Source organism: Vicugna pacos, chromosome 4 (assembly GCF_048564905.1).
Source record: "Vicugna pacos chromosome 4, VicPac4, whole genome shotgun sequence".
NCBI classification, from domain to species: Eukaryota; Metazoa; Chordata; class Mammalia; order Artiodactyla; family Camelidae; genus Vicugna; species Vicugna pacos.
Genome location: NC_132990.1, coordinates 28,895,945 through 28,910,650, shown reverse-complemented (window position 1 = coordinate 28,910,650; position 14,706 = coordinate 28,895,945). Strand labels below are relative to the sequence as shown.

Here is a 14,706-nt window from a genome sequence, read left to right as displayed (position 1 = left end):
ATTGCAAAGTGATTCCACTTGAATCTGGAACACATTTAATTATTACAATAAGCCCACATATATTTTCAAAGTATCTTAATGTAAAGTAAAACATTCCTTCTGTAATGTGATTCTAGGGTGTAGAGTCCTCTTTCCTTGATTAACAAATTGCTCCAACAACTCAATGGTCTTATATTAAAATAAACCATCATCTCAGTTAAAAATATTAAAATATCTGAATGGATATGGTTCCCTTTAGTTTCTCCCCTCACATTATCTACCTGCTAGTCTCCTAACAGCCTGGGTAAATACTACCCCCATGCAGTATAAGAGTAGTATCAAAGATACGGTGTATAAAGATAGTATCTCGACACATAACTGCTGGAAGTAATGCTGTCTAAACCCCACAAGCCACCTCAGGTTGGCCCTCCTGCCTCTCCATGTGACCTATTTTTTCACTTTGATATCTTTTTTAATCAGACCATATGAAAAGAAGCAAACACTATATGAGGTTGGGAAAGATTACTTCCCCTCTCCTTTAGGAAAATTAATCTGCTTCATGTTACCCCTGTACAGCAAGCAAGTCATTTTAATAATGTAAAACTCAATGTGGAATTTAACATTTGCTTTAATTAAAAGGTGATCACCAGAGGGTTGATTTCCTAGCTGGCTGTTGACTTACAAACAGAAAATAATTGGCACATAAAAAACAGCAAGAGGGATGCCACTCAGGACACAGAAGCTGTTGACAATTACAAAATAACCCAGTAAAATAACTTATGTTTTTATAGGGGGCCTTATACCCTACACTCATCTATTTCAGTTATTAGCATTCCAGAGCTTAGCAAAGACATCACCTTGAACTTTCTTCCTTGACATTATCCATTCTCTTTCTCTGACAATTGATGAGCTTGACAATCTCGTTAAACTGCCAAATACATAATTTGCAGAGGCTCTAGCTTGCCAGCCTCTGGATAACAGCAAAGTGACAGTTTAACACAAGTCTGGCACAGAGTTTTATGAAAAATTTGTTTTATAAGCCAGGTTGCTGGCTTGCCATCCTCCTTGAAGTCTGCAGTGGCTTGAGGTAAAACTGTGTAATTAGAAGATGGAGATAGGAGTGGGTGATCTTTCAAGGCTCTCTAACCTGGGTTTCTCTAGTCCTATAGTTGTATTAGATCCTCTTTCCCACACTCCTAATGATACACGTTTTTTCCCTAATGAATTTACCTGATATCCCCTTTATGTATTAAGAATGGTCACATTTTCTATGAATCAATTAGCTAATTCAGGAACTGTGTTTAGGACGTTCTCAAGGTTTATTTCTATAGAACAAGAAGATAATTGTTTTGTTTTGTGTTTATAGTTGCTGTTATTTCTTTTTGTTTTATTTCTGTGGGGCAGATTAATAAAAGTGTGTGGGGGCAGAGGGTCAAGTAAACTTTAAATATTGAGGCAAATGAAGAAGGCAGGAAGGAGGCTACCACCTTGGGAGTTGACCTTTGAAAGCACTTAAGGAGACAGAAGCCCACTGTCCAGGCACTGCTGCACAACTCCAGGACATGCTTAGGAACTAAGATATTGCACTGAAGCTACAGCCTTCCTTCCAGCAAAAACTTTCCTCTCCAGCATCCAAAATCTTCTTATAAACTGTGCGACAAGCACATAACCTATTGTCCATCACTCCAACAACATTTTATTTAGTCCCACAAAAGCTCCAGGATCTCAAAAGTTTGAAAAGAGATTAATCTCCATCTCTAGTCAGGTCACACTAGGGAAGGACACTGGCAGGGACTTTGACGAGTAAAATATGGACAATCCTTAGTGGCATCCTTATTACCATGTATAGTCAAATCAACATAAACATACTGTTAGGGATAGAGTAAAAAGTCACAATATTTTTTAAGATTGGAGACTTCAAAGAAATATAATGCTCTGAATGGCAAGCTCTTCAAGCTAAGGTCCTGAAACCCACTCTGCTAACAGTTACTCATCTCTGCTATTTGGAGGAAAGCTTTGAAGTACGAAATTAGGCAGTCACTGAAATTATTAAAAATTATATTCAATAAGTTAAATGAACTGATGTTAATTAAAAATTTGAACATGAAGCATTCCTGCTTCCCAACTGAAGGGAGGCAGGAAAAATTACCAGGCATGCAGGAGAAGACTGATTTTCTTTGGGAACCTAGATAGGCAGGCTATCGGCAGCAAGCAACACTGTCAAGTTAGCAGCATGGTTTCTGGCACAGGTCAGAGATTTGGAAATAGATACCAGCCCCGGGCAAAACAGAGTACTGAGGACAGATGACAATCCAAGAAAAACAAACAACAAAATATACGGTGTTTTCCCTGTTATCAGAACAATTCAAGAAGCAACAACGCATATAAAGATAATTGCCCTGGTTACCCTTTAGAAAGAATAACGATGGCTAATACAAGTTGCAATGAAAAATAGAGTGGTATGCAAATCGCTAACGCATAGATAAAACTGGTTGTTCCTCTACATTTTTTTCTCCCATAAGTTTAAGAACAAACACTCAGAAAAATAAAATGAAAGTAAAGAATATAAACTCCAAGATAGATTTATTTCCCTGTTGCATTTTAGCATTACATTGTTAATAATCACGTAACAGGAATGTATAATGAAAAATGAAAAAGCACATAAAACAAAAGATAAGCATGCACCTACTGTTTTCTTAAGATGTTAGTGTGAGATAATTATGTTACGTATCATCCCATATGCATTAAAATCACAAACCAGAAATCATAGAAAATTCAGAGGTGATTACTCATTTTAACACATTAATATTTATAATCACAAGGGCATCCTTCTGAAAATTCTAGATTAACCTACATTCTAAGATATAGACCATTCTAATTTTAATAGCAAGTATAGGATTCCAGCAACCGATGCTGACAGAAGCAAGTATGATCAATATTCCCATTCTTGCATACAGAAAACATGCCCTGATAGTAAGAGCTACTTATTTGTAGCAAATTCTTATGTGTAGCTTAAAAGGCATTTTACAGACCTCTAGGGATCTGTTTTCACAATGCTGCCAGAAATAAAGGTCATATTCCCCAGTCATAACTGAAGAGACCACTTACCCATGTTCAACAAGACAACCTGAACATATAACATTAGAGATACAGAGTTAACCATAAAAGGACACTTAACGTTTCTTATCACTCGAGGAATCAAATATTCTTTCAAATAGCAAGAATTAATTCCCAACTAAGCCTCTATATAGTCTAATATTACTCATATACTTTGCTGCATAATCAGTATGACACTGTAACATGTGACATGTTATCATTTCCCAACAATGACCCGGATCCTGTCATTGTTGGGCACATTTTCATTTTTAAGATATTTGTCTGAAGGCATTTTGAACACCAAGTGTTAACTTTCTAGACCAGCTCTGTCTTGAAAACATCAGATGCCTTATTCTTGGTGTCTTCAACCAGATTTCCCTTTGTCATTCAATGCAAGGCGAAGATGCTCCTACCTGGGATAGATGCTTATTTTTTAGGTGACAACTAAGTAAAAATGCTTGGGATGAGGCAGAGGAGATGGACAAGAACTTAAGTATGTAGTACATGTGCATTACAACCTTTAACAACAGATAAAATCTCCTAGAATTTATTTTTCTATATTAAAATATGAGACCAATACTCTGAATGTGTAATCTTTTTCCTAGCTTGGATTATTTGCTTTACTGTAGGTATTTCAGAAATGCTGTAATCTTTAGAGCAGTATAAAATGAGTGATTACAATTATGGGATTAAAAATCACACTACTTAGATTTCAATCTTTTCTCCATCATTTATTACATATCAATCCTATGCATTTTATTTAAACTCTCTATGTATTAGTTTCTTCCTCTGTCAAATAAGAATAAGAGGCTGGAGGAATAACTCTCCCAGACTTCAGACAATACTATAGAGCTACAGTCATCAAGACAGCATGGTGTTGGTACCAAAACAGACATATAGGCCAATGGAACAGAATAGAGAGTCCAGAAATGAACCCACAAACTTTTTGTCAACTCATCTTCGACAAAGGAGGCAAGAATATACAATGGAATAAAGACAGTCTCTTCAGCAAATGGTGTTGGGAAGACTGGACAGCAGCATGTAAAGCAATGAATGAAGCTAGAACACTCCCTTACACCATACACAAAAATAAACTCAAAGTGGATTAAAGACTTAAACATAAGACAAGATACAATAAACCTCCTAGAGGAAAACATAGGCAAAACATTATCTGACATACATTTCAAAAATTTTCTCCTAGAAGAAATAAAACCAAGAATAAACAAATGGGACCTAATGAAACTTACAAGCTTCTGCACAGCAAAGGAAACCAGAAATAAAACAAGATGAAAATCTACGGAATGAGAGAAAATTTTTGCAAGTGAAACTGACAAAGGCTTGATCTCCAGAATATATAAGCAGCTCATACGACTCAATAAGAAAAAAATAAACAACCCAATCCAAAAATGGGCAGAAGACCTAAACAAGCAATTCTCCAAGAAAGACATACAAATGATCAAAAAGCACATGAAAAAATGCTCAATATCACTAATTATCAGAGAAATGCAAATCAAAACTACAATGAGGTATCACCTCACCCCAGTCAGAATGGCCGTCATTCAAAAATCCACAAATGACAAATGCTGGAGAGGCTATGGAGAAAGGGGAACCCTCCTACACTGCTAGTCGGAATGCAGTTTGGTGCAGCCACTATGGAAAACAGTGTGGAGATTCCTCAAAAGACTAGGAATAGACTTACCATATGACCCAGGAATCCCACTCCTGGGCTTGTACCCAGAAGGAAATCTACTTCAGGATGACACCTGCACCCCAATGTTCATAGCAGCACTATTTACAATAGCCAAAACATGGAAACAGCCGAAATGTCCATCAACAGGTGACTGGATAAAGAAGAAGTGGTATATTTATACAATGGAATACTACTCAGCCATAAAAACCGACAACGTAATGCCATTTGCAGCAACTCGGATGCTCCTAGAGAATGTCATTCTAAGTGAAGTCAGCCAGAAAGAGAAAGAAAAATACCACATGAGATCGCTCATATGTGGAATCTAAAAAACAAAAACAAACAAACAAACAAAAACAAAGCGTAAATACAGGACAGAAATAGACTCATGGACAGAGAATACAGACTTGTGGTTACCAGGGGGGTGGAGGGTGGGAAGGGATAGACTGGGATTTCAAAATTGTAGAATAGATAAACAAGATTACACTGTATAGCACAGGGAAATATACACAAAATGGTATAACTCACAGAGAAAAAAATGTGACAATGAGTGTGTATATGTCCATGAATGACTGAAAAATTGTCCTGAACACTGGAATTTGACACAACATTGTAAAATGATTATAAATCTATAAAAAATGTTAAAAAAAAAAAGAAAAGGCTATATATCTCACAGTGTTACAAACCTTGTTTCAGTTGATAACTTGAAGTGTATTTTTTTGAAACACAATAAACACTTTAAGGATTTCATCTATAATATAGCAAAAACATTCAACCTTTAATTTTCACATCTGTTTTTAAAATATGAAAGCATAACTTAAAGGCTTATATAATTCCACCCGTATTTTGATTTTCAAGCACGCTAATGATAGTTCTTACCAGCTTACAAGAGAAAATGTGAAAATAAAATCAGTTTGCAGCTCACACATACAAAATCCTTAAATGTGTATTTATTTTTATATGGTGTGTGCAGATGTATGTATGCATTTGTGTGTGTATATAAATATAGAGAGAGAGAAAAAGAGAGAGGGAGAGTTTATGGTTTAGTTAATATGTCTCCTTTTTTTGAAGAATGTAAATATAATCCACACATACACATAAAACACAAAGTGAAAACAAGAGGCACCCCAAGTGCAAGTTCAGTAAAAACTTACTGGATTTAAAATTGACAATAAATATTAGTTTGGGAAAAACTATTATTTTCATATTTGCTGATTTGTTTGCTTTTAAGTGTGAACTTTTGGGGGGGAGGGTCAGGTAATTAGGTTTATTGAGAGATGTTCTGAGGATTGAACCCAGGACCTTGTGCATGCTAAGCACACACCCTACCACTGAGCTATACCCTTCGCCATCTAAGTGTGTATTTTGAAGTTAGTTTTCTTCTAGTAATGTTTTGGAACATTAAAAAGATGAAGAGACCTTAAGATCCAAATCAAAATATGCAAACACCTTCACTGAATTAAAGGAGTAAGGAAAAGTATGTTGTATGTTTATTGATAGTTTAGCTTTGAATTAGAATTAGTCACTTCTAAATTAAGTAATGTGTCATCTTTGTCCGGGGAAAAATGTTAGGAAAGTAGATCAGAATACTTCAGCTGCAAAAGTTTAGAGGTGGTTTCAGAAGGATGAATACGTACTATATGCTAAGTGTACTATTTTTAAATTTGAGTACTTAACACCTTTCCAACTCTTTACTACCATCTGTCAGCAACTCTGATCCTTTTCTCTTTCTTAAGAGGAATAAATAAGCTTTACATTTGTTTTTATCTGATTAATCAAAGAATAGCCATCCATTAATCGTAAGTCAAAACCCACCTCTTTTTTTAAACATAAAAACTAATATACATATAATATATATATACACACACACATATATATAAATAGAATAACTAATATATATAGGTTAATATTTGGAATTCTTAAATGATATTTCAGTGTTTTTTGGGTAGCATAAAGGAGCTTAAAGGAGAAATATGTATTAAATCACTAATTGTCAGGCATTTTACATTTGGGTATCTAGATAGTCCACTTACCTTTTTTTTGTTTTTATTTTGTTTTCACTATTTAAGTCACCATTTTTCATTTTAAATTTATTTTAACATTTTATCCTTCTTAAATTTTTTCAAAGTGGTAATACTTTATGTTATCAATTTTACTTTGATCTCAAAGTTAATCTTCTATCACCTCATCTTTTGAGATATGTGTATATGTATTTTTTTTTTAAGTTGTACTTTGGAACTTATCTACAGTGTATTATGCATAACATTTCAATTGTTCAACCCAAATATATTTACTGATCTGATCTACATTTTTCAAGGGTCAGTCTAAATCAATAGCCAGACCTATGGGGATAAAATAGACAACATTTTTCTATAAATTTATTAAATAATCTATAGATAATCTATTTGAGATAAATATTATCTATTCATAGATAATAATCTATGCTGATACAAGTCCAAACTGTGGTTACCTTTGGAGTGGGACAAGGAGTGGAAGGCAGCAAGAGAGGCTTCAGAGGTACTGTTAAAAATTTTGTTATCTTAAGATGGGTGTTGACTCTGCAAAGGTTCATCAATCTATACACTTAAGATTTGTGTACTTTACTACATGTGTTATATATCAATAAATGTTTGTAATAAAATTATATGCATATCGATCAAGATGGCAGAGTAAGAGGATGTGGAGCTCACCTCCCCTCAGACACACATCAAAAATACATCAACATATGGAACAATTCTCACAGAGAAACAACTGAAAACTGGTAGATCTCTTATGCAACCAAAGCTGCAAGAAAAATCCCCACATAACAGGGTAGGTAGGATGAGAGGGGAAAAAAGACATCAGGACATACTGGCACCCATGCAAGGTAACTGTGAGGGGTGAAGCTCCCCTGCAGGCTGAGAGGAGCATTGGGACAAAGAGTCTGAAGGAGCCTAGCCTTTGCTCACCCGGAGTGCGTGCATGCCAGCTTACTAGCAATCAGGGTGGACAAAGACCACCGCTGATAGCTGCCACTCTGTTGCACTTCTCAGCCGAAAATATGCACCAGGCAGGGTAACAGCACGTAATAGTGGCTGGCGCTGAAACTTGGATGGCCGAGCCCTGGTAGAGAATTTGGTCTAGATGCACAGAGAAGGCCCTGAGGACCTGGAGTGTGGTCTGGGCTGAACCTTGGAGCCCTGATAATGGGCATGTGCAGGGGTGGATTTTGTGAGTATGCACACAACAGGGTTGCAGTTGATATTGGAAACCATTAATAGTGCTCCCACAGAGGACCAGTCTGGGGGCAGGTCCAGAAACAGTGAACTTTGTTGGCACACACACAAGGTGGCAGGCATCATCACAGAATCTCAGGTCTCCAAAGAAGAGTTCCTGGAGAAGAGTACACAGCGGTTCCTTTCCTGCAGGGACAGCTCCAGTTCCAACCACCTCACACCTGAGCTCTGAGCTGGATCTGGAGTTACAGGTCCTGGGAGAGCTCTACCACAGAGACTGCCCAGGTCCCAGGCAGCAGTGTAACTGCTTTGATTCCTGCAGTCAAAATGCACTAATTCTAGGAAGAACACAAGAAAGAAAGGTATGGGACCTTGGGTTGCTTCTAGAAAGAACTTCAGAGGCCTCACAGATGGCGAATAAGTTCCCTGTGACCACACTGGCCTCACCTGCTTCAGTGTTCACCTGCTCTGGGTTGGAGCACATACTTAAGGGCAACAGAGCCTTAATGAATCAGACCCTTAGTACAAATCAAACAAGATATAAAAATTCAGTACTTCACTGCTACATGTGTGTACCTTTTTATTCAACAAATGTTAGCATAACTTTATTACTATGAAATTCTCTTAAGATCTCTGCCTTCTGGTTGTATTTATTACCTATGAAAAGGGGGCTGTAAGATATTTCCTTTAGTTAAAAAAAATACAATTTGTATTTTGCAAAAGAGCTCGTAATTGTGATTGGATATTTTGGGTGTAGTTATCATGCTAGCAGGAGTGTTTAGTTCTGGTACTTGCATTTTAGTCAGCCTGCTTCTATGAAATGCAGACAACCATAACACTTGCGACCTCTATGTATAACTTCTATTGAGTTCGGTATTTTCAAGCACAATGGTATATTGTTATGGATTTGCTAATAATCAAAAACTAAGTAATTGTTTTCATTTTCTTTCTGAATCACAAATCACAACTTATCTTTCAATGTAATTATTTTAAAAATCTTGTTGACTCCCACTTAATCTGCAATTCCTTTCTGTTCCTTTTCCTTCTTAGGAACATAATATCTGAACTATAAATTTGGGATCCTATCTATTGCTATATACTAAGAACACAGAGGATACACGTGTCTGTTAGGTTTTGACAAATAGTTAAGTTAGAAGTCTGAAAGACATCTTCCTGTTAGAGTGCTTTTTACCAGTATCGGAATCTTAAAATATCCCTTTTTGGAAAATGCTCACTTGGAAGAATTTCCATTTTCTTTTGACTGACCAAGTGCTGTGGAAAGGTCACCACAGCAGGGCTTTTATTTGATGACAGCCCTGTTTCTTGCACTCACTGAAATCAGAAGGACAATTAAAGTCTCTGTAGTTGAAAATTATCCATTAATTATAACTAGAAGCAAGAAGCCATGAAGTACAGGTGATAACCATAAATCAGAACAATTAGTCTGTCTAGAAAAGCAACATCATCAGAACAGAGTCACCATACCAGCTGCTCATTTAATCTGGGGTTGCACTGTTTTTTACTCTTTGCGAGATAACCCTGCAGAAGGATCTTGGATCAGACAAATATACATCCTTCAAAATTATTCATTACTTCAAGGAGGTGGGTGTTGGTATGCTGATGTCTGTTATTTTTACAGAAACTTTTGAATTTGAAAAGAAAAAAAATGACATTCAAAATGTGAAGTTCTCTAATCAAAATGTCCCATTTTAACCTAGGATAAATGCAGCATTCAAATTGGAAAAGATACTGAACCATGTTTTTTATTTCTTGTGATTAATACAGACTTGAACTATTATGTACATACTGAAGACTGTTCTCTGTTAGAAAAATTATTACTTGATTAATTTTGCTTTTTATTAAATGGTTATTCAAGATGACTGAAACAAGAGAGACTTTGAAAATGTAGGTGTCAATTACCTAGGCACACTATTTCAACACTTCTTTTATTGGGTTCCCTCAAACTGAGGTGTGGCACATCCATACACATTCTAACACATTAGTAGCTATGTATAGCTCAGGTCATCAAATATCATTGTGGTTTACTGCAGCTCATCCAAAAACATTCCTTTACCTCTACTTATTTATATATTAAAAAAAACATTTAAATCCACTTGATGTATTATTTTAAATCATTATTCAGTGTTCAGCACCTATAGCTAAGACAACTAAAAAAGAAAAATGAATATTGAGAGATAATTAGGTTTGTGATGTCACATGGATGGTGGAAGAAACATACTCAACAGATTACTTGATGATTCTCCAAATAAACGTTGACTATAATCCCTCTCATTTTAATGCAGAGGAAAATTTGTCACTTATTTGAACAAAACAACAAAGTCAAAGTGACATTCTGGGACTTCCAAGGCTAGCTCAGAAGAACCCTTGCACCTTCAGCCTGGGATTTTTGAATTAATTTACTGGGAGCCCTGATCCATCATGCAAGAAGTCTGACTACCAGAAACCATCATGATGGAATGTTCACAGGCAGGTGCCCTGGTTAACAATCCCTGCTAAGTCCAGTCTACTAATCACACCTACAAAAGCACCAGCTTCAAGAGAAACTATCTTGTACATTCCAGATCAGTCATTTTCCCAGTGAATATCACAGAGTGGTATCTGTTGATGTCTCATGGAACAGAAGTATCTCCAGTCAAGCTCTGTCCAAATTATTGAACCCAAAATTCATGAGGTAAAGTAAAATGGGTGTTGTTTTAAACCACTAAGTTTTGGGGTTGCATTAAATAGCAACAGATAAATGAATTATTATTCCTCAAGTTACATGTTTTGTTACATGTTTTATATATGCCATTCTCTCTCTCTCTCTCTTTTTTAATGGAATAAATGTGAGCATTTTTTAATGCTACACAGAGCACTTCACCCAGAGCCAGAAATTAATCTTACATACTTGGCTGCATCTTAGGTCAAGTACTATTCAGTAAACATTCACAGAATTGCATATGACAGGTAATATTTCACAATGGTTTCTTCATTCTAATGCTGGTGGTTTTGTGCTGCCATATTACTATAAATGAATTAGGATTTGAGAAGAATTTTGAAATGTAGAATTATGTATTTTCCATTATGATTAGCTTAATTAGATGTAGAATTCAGCCAAGGACGCATACAGAGGCTGAAATCCAATATTGTAAAATATAATTATGTTGAAATAAAGAATTAAATTTTCCTTTTTTTTAACATCAAAACACTCTCAAGTAGCATTAACATAATACACGAATTGTTTTTATATTTTATTCTACATTTGCCAAGAATGAGATAAAACCTACCTAAAATAGAAACTGCTCTCTCAAGCACTTGAGGTCTTTGCTCACCGTGGACTTAGAAGCACATAATACAATATTAATAATAGTGTATAATGATTAAACTATCAATTTCTCTCTTCTAATAAAAGTATTTTTATATTAAAACATTTTGAGAAATACACTTACTTATAATATTAAAATTTAGTTCAACTACTTTAGCTAGTTTTGTAGTAGATACTAAGGCATGAAAAGATCAAAGAATCTTTATCTTTTCTATCTATGCAGAATAATTTTTCAATTAAGTATTTGTATCAACTTGCCCCATTCCTGAGAAAATCTAAGCTAAAAGGTAATATTTACTCAATCACTGTAAAATGTATTGTATTTTCTGCCAGTGATGTCAAACAAGACAAAGAGAAAGGCAGCCCTACTTAGTGAAAAGAGTGCCAGAGACTTCAAAGTACAATGGACTATGGTTTACCCAGCTCTTGGGCCAATTACTTAAATCTTTTTGAGTAACAGTTTCCTCATCTGTAAAATGAGAATAGTATCGCCTTTCAAAGTCCTTGTATTAAGGTAAATAATCTAAGCAAAACACAGCATGGTTAACAGCACATGAATATTAAATCAATAGACAGCTATTTAATATCATTAATATATCACTTCTCTCATAGCTATGCTGAAAACACAGTTTGTTTTGAATTGCTTACTAATCTGGCAAAAGATACAGTTTCAATATAAGGAAATTACAATATATTGTTTATCATCTCTTAGTAATTAATATTCATTTATTCTATATTTTGGATAAAAGTACTCTCCTTAACAATTGTGATTATCCTCAAGTATCTCACTGAGGTGATCATGCCCTTTGCATTCACTGACTTATTTCTTATGAAGTTTATCTTGCAATGCATTATCAGACACCAAAACAGTAAAGAAAAATCTGAAAAATCTTGCATCTGGGCAAAAGATTATTTGGCCACATCCACTGAAATAATTAGACACCAACAGAACTACTTAAAACAATTGAAGGTGAGAAATACTACTCAACACTAATACTCTGCAATGACAAGTACATTAACATTTAATTTTTAATTAAAATTACCAGCTGCCTAAGCACAATGACTTATGTACATCTAAAAACTATTTCTAAATATCATAAAGGCATTCTTCTATAAATCAATAATATTTTCCCAATTTTTAAGAGTATTATTCAGTATTCTGAAGGGAACAGTAAATGGCATTTATGTAAACATTAGGTATATTCTGAACTTTATGATGCTAATTGCTAATTAAAACCACTGTTTTATTAAAACAAAATGAATTTTTTTTTTGGCAGTCCATCCATGCTGGAGTCTTTAGAGACCACATACTTATGAAGAAATCTCATTACTCACTATTCAATTTATGCAAGATACAAATCATTATGTCATGGAATAGGACATAATCTATTTTATTTTTCATACATTTTAAATATAACCTAATATAGTTAAGCATACTTGTTCTGACAGAAAATAGTATATGATGTACAACAGAATTGGTGTAAATAAGCCATTTCTAAATAATGCTGTCATACTCATTGGAAAAGCACTAGAAGTACTGTTTACATTATCCAGTATGTTATTTCTAAAATAATTCAACAACTCACATTTTCTGAAATCATCTGGGAGGTGGGGGACTGTAACAAGTGAATTATCAAAAAAAATTACTACCTTTTAAAATATGTACTTTTCTAAAATATTTTAAGTGCTTTAATGTCTCTCTTTTACAACCATGTTGAACAAGTTCATCTCACCTTTGGTGATGTGTCAGCACCACTGTTCCACTGGGCTTCATTCTGCTTTACAAAGGAGTTTTGAGAGCTAGAGTTACTTGTTCACACAGTCAAGGCCTCTGTCTTGCTATGCACTGAAATGCCTTATGCCTGTTAAGAGTTCTTTCTCATATTTCTCTTTCATTGTCACTTTTTATTTGTCAGGAACACCTGCCTACCTGTAAAAATACTCTTGCTCGCCCTCTAATGTACCCCCTTTTTATTTAGTAATATGAGAGAAAAACATCTAACAAATTTTAAAATGATTTGCTCAAAGTTAAGAATGGAGAGACTCTAAATGACACCCAAAGATGTTTCTCTGTAAAAATTGGTAGCATGAATGGCAGAGAATATAGTATTTGTTTTAGATACAGAATTCTATGTACTTTGGGGTTATTGATCGGGTTTGTTATAGTCAAAGAGGTATGAGGGATTCCTGGGAAAAAAACGTTAAGAGAAAATTCTGCTGTTATTGGGCCCAATTTCATTCACTTTAAGACATCTGTCACTGATACATTCAGATACGTATTTACTCTCTCCACCTGGAAGTTCTCTTCCCAGTTGCAATTCACTTCTTCTCTATTTTTGCCAGTAGAGTTCATCAAGGGTGAAAGGGAAGGGAAAGAAGCTGCTGCCACGTATCAGATAACTATTGACTGATGCAAATTTACATAAAAATTTGTTAGAAACTTACATAATACCTGGCTTTTCAAAAGTTTAATTCAGGATGCCACTGAAGAGATGACATGGTTTATTCGGATTCTTATTTAGTTCAAATTTCCTGTTAAGTGAATTCAAAATAGAATTTTTATAAATTATAACTTAATTAAATTGCATTTTTCCATTTTGCTAATCCCAGATTTTTGGGGGGAATCTTCAGATTGCATTATATAGCATCAATTATAGTACGAGCTTCCTGAAGACAGTAATTATATCTTTTCATGTCTGTAGTCTTACTTTCATGAGTGAATGAAAATTAAGTGTTTAAGATCTTAAAAACATTTCCTTACCCTGAATAAACTGACACATAAATTTTAAGGTAAGAACACATGGTTTTACACAGATTCAAATGCCAAAAAAACAGAGTAATATTATAAAAAAAAAAGATGATTAGTCATGGACACTTTAAATTCTCTTAGAACTTTCTGGATTCTTGTTGTATTTCTATTTATCTTGTAGGTTGTACTGTCTATGTTGAAACATTTTCCTCATTATTTATAAAATACTGACATTCATTTTATTAAATGTTATTAAGAAGTCATCAAATAGTATGACTTTCTCTAACATTCTCAATGATCTCTACTCATATTTGCAAAGACAAGATATAATACGCACACTGTTTCACTGTAGCAAAAGCACACATCTAAGCAAATTTCACAAGGCCTACACTCAATAAACTCAGACCTGAATAGAGAACTAAAAACTAATAAATTACTACAAAACAAGAAGCGTATAATGAGCTATTTTGATTTATAGTATTCATTTCCATTTCATATAAGCAATCTATCTTAATACATGTTACAAAACCTTGCATCTGCGTTATTAAGCAGTACATTTCACATCCAGCTGTTATAAAAGAGAAAGACAGTATTTACAGATCATTTTAGCAAGACAGTATTAGCAGATCATTTCTGTTTGGCAGAGGCAAATGTA

General features: G+C 34.7%; 1 protein-coding gene across 32 annotated transcripts in view; it reads right to left on the bottom strand.

Moving 5' to 3' along the window:
* PTPRD (protein tyrosine phosphatase receptor type D) overlaps positions 1 to 14,706 on the bottom strand; it is a 1,865,527-nt gene that overhangs the window by 1,144,150 nt on the left and 706,671 nt on the right. Inside the window, exon 10 of one of the 32 annotated variants that reach the window (XM_072959430.1) lies at positions 13,748 to 13,834. The exons of the other annotated variants lie outside the window; for them this stretch is intronic. The gene's annotated coding sequence lies outside the window, so the exon portion shown is untranslated. The remainder of the gene's footprint in view (positions 1 to 13,747; positions 13,835 to 14,706) is intronic. 32 annotated transcript variants of the gene reach the window in all.